This window comes from Leptonychotes weddellii, chromosome 16, assembly GCF_054177405.1.
Source record: "Leptonychotes weddellii isolate Sample4059 chromosome 16, ASM5417740v2, whole genome shotgun sequence".
In the NCBI taxonomy this organism is placed as follows: Eukaryota; Metazoa; Chordata; class Mammalia; order Carnivora; family Phocidae; genus Leptonychotes; species Leptonychotes weddellii.
Genome location: NC_138384.1, coordinates 16,163,609 through 16,168,503, shown reverse-complemented (window position 1 = coordinate 16,168,503; position 4,895 = coordinate 16,163,609). Strand labels below are relative to the sequence as shown.

Genomic DNA, 4,895 nt, shown 5'->3' with positions numbered 1-4,895 from the left:
CTGAGGCCTTTTAGGGTGCCAGCTTAATCTGGGAGGGTCTTCTGGTAGATTCCCGACTTGGGACAGGTCCTGAGTTTTGACATTTGTCCACATTGCCCTTCAAGGCCATTAAAATGGAGAGTCAGATGTGCCTGTATCAGTAAACACAGAACCAGAAGGACTTCGGCATTCTTTACTTCTCTAGGTTTTTGCCTCTCCTTCCATTTTGACCTTATTCCTTTCTCTCTTGTCAGTTCTTCAGTGTTCTCAAGAAGGCATTTTTCATGTTTTCTACAGTATTTTTGGTTATTTTCAGCAACTATATTCCCTAAAACAGAAGTTGGCAGATCTTCTCATGCTGTTTGACCGTGAGTAGGTGACTTCCCTTCTCAGGAGAGGCGCCTGGCCACCAGCCCCAGTGCTGGGGGCATGCAGGGCCTCTTGGGGAGTCTGGACTATGGCCTCAGTAGCGTCTCTGCAAGCGCCGCCATCAGGCCTGTGAGGACGTTCGACTGCAGATGGTTTGGGCTGACTTGGCTTACAAGCCGAACCTCTGAGAAAAATTCTCTGCCTGGGTCTGGAAGGCCACTGGTGAGTGTCTATTCCCAGAGGAATTGGCTTCCTGGGGCCAGGAGGCCAGGAGTGTCCATCTCTATCCTGGGAAGCTGGAATAAGGGATTCCCCTGGGGGCTATTCAGGCTCTTCCTAAAGTCCATTCTGACCTTTCTTCCCTACTCCATTACAGTCCCCCGACCTGACCACCTCTCCCAACCTAGGACATAACAGTTCTCCTGAACACCAGAGGGTTTGAATGTGTTTCCAGGGTCATGGACACTGTTTTCTGTGGATTACATTTCCTCCTTAATAAGAACTCCCAGAGCTCAGATGACACTGCAGTATCCTGTCCCCTCGCCCCTTTTGGTGTTGGTAGGGAACCTCCTGTTCTTTCCTGAGCTTAACCTCAGTCATTTCTATCCTTATGGCCCTTATACCAATTCCCTCGGAGGTGAGGTCTGGCCCAGCAGGCTGGACACATCCACTCTGACACAGTGAAATATGAATGAGAATGACATAAACTCAGGACCTGTCCCAAGTCAGGAATCTACCATGTGCATTACATGGTCCCTGTCCAGAGAGAGCTTTCTACATTTCAGTCAGGTGGGGTGGGCAACAGGCTGGAAATTATTGCGCTGGCTGTGGAGCAGTGCAGGTCTGGAAGAAAGAGAAGTTCTATGATCCTAAATCATCACAGACTACATTATAGAATGCAACCACTTTCCTATCAAATGCAGCACTTTTTGCCATTTTGCCCATATGCTTGTATACAATAGATAGCTCTTTAAATAAGCTCAAACAGCTTTAAAAAAAAAAAGGTGCATGCCCTTACAAAATGGAAAATGAGATTCAAATGCAGATAAAATGTATCAATTAAGGAGCCCTAGTCAGTCCCTGGGCTGCCACAGTTTATACCTTTAGAGAAAACAACTATTCTCCAAAGGTTTGGCTACATCCTAATTATCCAGTGGGGAATTGGTGTGTCTTTGGAGGAAAACATTACTAAGGGCCTTTAGCATGAGCTATCTCCAAGAAATTCCCTGCAGAGGCAGAGGGAAGAGAATCAGGCCAGTGCCAAACTCAGGCACACATTCTTGTATCAAGAGGCAAACATCACAGCATCCTTTTTTTTTTTTTTTTTTTTTTTAAATCTGGGAGTTTCTCGGGGATTCTTTGAATAACAAAGTTTGTACTTCTTTTAAGGCACTTCTTATCTCATATCTTAAAATATTTCTCTGAGATTTGCTCATGTTGTTTTCTTGGACTGGGCTGCCCTTTCTCCCTTTATCTGCCTGGCAAACCTCTGTTTATTACTCAGAGACTCTTCAAGTGGCCCCTCCCCACAAAGCCTTCCCTGACCCTTGACACTCCCAGTAGGAAGATCAGCTCATCTAATTCTGCTGGGGAGTGAAATTTGAATGAGAATGACATAAACCAGGTGCTATTCCCACTTTGCTCCCGGTACACCTGTTCTGGATCATTCTTTTTTTTTTTAAAGATTTTATTTATTTATTTGACAGAGAGAGACACAGCGAGAGAGGGAACACAAGCAGGGGGAGTGGGAGAGGGAGAAGCAGGCTTCCTGCGGAGCAGGGAGCCCGATGTGGGGCTCGACTCCAGGACCCTGGGATCATGACCTGAGCTGAAGGCAGGCGCTTAGCGACTGAGCCACCCAGGCGCCCCTGGAACATTCTTTGATCAGTTCATAGAGCACTCTGAATTGTGTTTCACAGCATCTGTGCTGTGAGACCTTTACCCTCACCCTCACTTTCCACATCCCCAAGCACCCTCACTGGACCTGGCTCTCAGGCTGGGAGGGTCAGTGAGTGTCTGAGAGCTGGCTGCAAGCCTCTTTCAGGTAAGATATTCATCTCTCTTCCTTAAGATATCTAGTACAGGGCCTCATATGTAGCAGGTACCCTAAAAATATTTGTGAAATGAACAAAAGGAAGTGAATTACAGACCCTTTGCAATGGAAGATACTGAGGTACCAAGAGTCTTAGCAACTTTTTTAAGGTAGAGTGTGTGGGTTTGTTTTTTTTTAGATTAATTCTCCCCTTTATCATTACAGTTACCTAAAAAATTGCCAGGCAGCCCACAAAACAGGATTTGCTTTAAGACCAACCCACAGAGTTGGTTGGAGACTAATGGCGCTGGGACCTGCTGGGCCGGGCCACAGTAGTGTTTAGCTAAGTGTCGAGAGCATTAAGAAGAAAGTCCGGGCTGGAGGTGTGAGGTGTGCAGCCCCAGCTGTGGAACCTCCATGATGTGACTGCACATATCCATCCTCACACATTTGCAGGGTGATCACCACTGAGAGTGTACATAGATGTAGATGGACGTTCCCGGGGCCCCAGTACGTGGGCACAGTGACTATGTGGGGGGCGACAGGAGTTGGGGAGAGGGTGGTCAGCAGGATACCTGTCAACATGGCCAGAGTGGTCCCAGCCACCATGCCCATGGTGACACCGTTGCTTCTAGGTGGAGGGATGGAGGGATGGGAGCAACGTACACCATCACCTGCATGCGGTCGGGCTGCAGCCCCTTGGTGTAGTGGATGACATGAACAGGCGGGGTATACGGGGCTGTGTGTAGTCCGTGCTTTGCTGTGTGTCAGGACTCTGCTGGGAGTAGGCACTTCGCCTGGGGTCCACAGCAGTCTGGTAGGGGTTGGGGGAGGAGGAGTATGGTGGTACTGGCCCACTGGTGGGAGAACAGGATACTTTGTAAGGTGTGCGAGAAGTGTAGCCTGTTTGGGAACTGCAGCTGCGTAACCTATGGGGAAACCAGTTGGATGACCACTTCCTTTGGCATTTGCATAGGAAACCCCAGAAAAAGCAGGGCTATAAACAGGATTCATGATTTCAGGAACTGCCCACGCATTCCGGTCCGCACCCAGCTCCACCTCCCTCAGGCCTCCAGTGGCCCGGTGAGCCCCACTAGACAAAGCGCAGCCAGCGTTCCTCCTGTGGGCACTGCCAGGCCGTACCCTGCCCAGGCGCCAAGCGACCCTGAGCTGTAGGCCTGACCTTGGTGCCACCCCTAGAGTGTGGGGGCCCAAGAATGAGTTTGTAGGATCTCACTTTGGGATGCTAGCTTGAGAAATTTTCAAGCGATGTGACATTAGAAGGCCCCTCTCCAAGAGAGGTGCCACAGGATACCTTCTAGGAGAGGCTGACCTTTAATAAGCCCTTTGGTGGAAAACCAGTTACTAAACCAGCTTGGAGGGGACCCGAGAGCAACCAGCTCACGGCTGGTTCTGCCCCAGAGTAAATAATGGGATCAGCCCCAGTGGTGTCACTTACATTTTGAAAGAAATGTTTCATTTATAATCATCTGCCTTTGGCATCAGAAAATAGTCTGATGGTCATTGGACAAATGATGCGTTTGTGCCTTGGGCCCAGGCTTGTTCCCCCCGGGCAGAGCCTCTGGCTCTTGGCTGCCCTTCCTTGCCAGTATGCTCCAGTGGTGCAGGGACTTTCAGACCCTGGCACAACATGTGTCTTTAGTTCCCAACCTAGAAGCTTGTGGGGCATCATTTCTGGGTATTTATCCTCCCACTTTTGATCCCTGAAGAATGATCTCCCCTGGGCCCCCTGTACTTGGCCTTGGCACTGTTCCCTGATTGATCAGGCAGAGTGGGAGCTCTCTTCGCCTGAGTGGCCCAGCTCCCAACATAAACACCAGTTCATCTTAGGCTACAGCTGAATGGCAATGCCAAGACTGCAGGGCTAGGTGGAGAAAATGTCACCCCTACACAGTCATCCAGCCAGGGGCCCGCTTAGGACCCCTGAATCCATGGAGGAGGAAGAGGCCAGGACTGCTGGCCAGTTACCCAAGGTATCAGGAGCTCATGGGTTCCCTTTGCAGTGGTTCTCTCTCCCTGTGTCTGGGAACCACTGCAGGGTCTGCTGTCCATTCCACTTCTCCAAGCTGCTAACTGCAGGTGTAGTCTCGGAGGCCATTTTTCACCAGATGTGGGGAATGCAGACAAACAAACAGATGTTGGAACTTCCTGATGAGTGTTGGAGCAGAAGCCTCAGCACCCCTGTGCCAAAGCTCCTTATGTGGGGAAGCAGGGGGCCCACCTTACCGAACCCCACCCACCTGAGGATCTAGCTGAATCCTGATTGGTGCAGTCTCTTCTCTTCCCAGGGGAGCTGGGAAAGGGGAAGCCTGTGCCTTCTGCCCTTCCTGGCTCTTCCCACCTCTTAGCTCCTGTTCTGAACCTCTCATATCCCACCCCATGCTGACCTACCCCACCTTCTTGGGCATATTGAATTCACTGAATAAAGCTTCATAGATGCCCATGGGCCTGACACAGACAAGACAGGGATGGATGTGACACCGTCCTTAGCCTC

General features: G+C 50.1%; 1 pseudogene; it reads right to left on the bottom strand.

Annotated features, from left to right (window-relative positions):
• Positions 1 to 2,493: 2,493 nt before the first annotated feature.
• Positions 2,494 to 3,605, bottom strand: LOC102733941 (myelin-associated neurite-outgrowth inhibitor pseudogene; annotated as a pseudogene).
• Between the last annotated feature and the right edge of the window lie 1,290 nt (positions 3,606 to 4,895).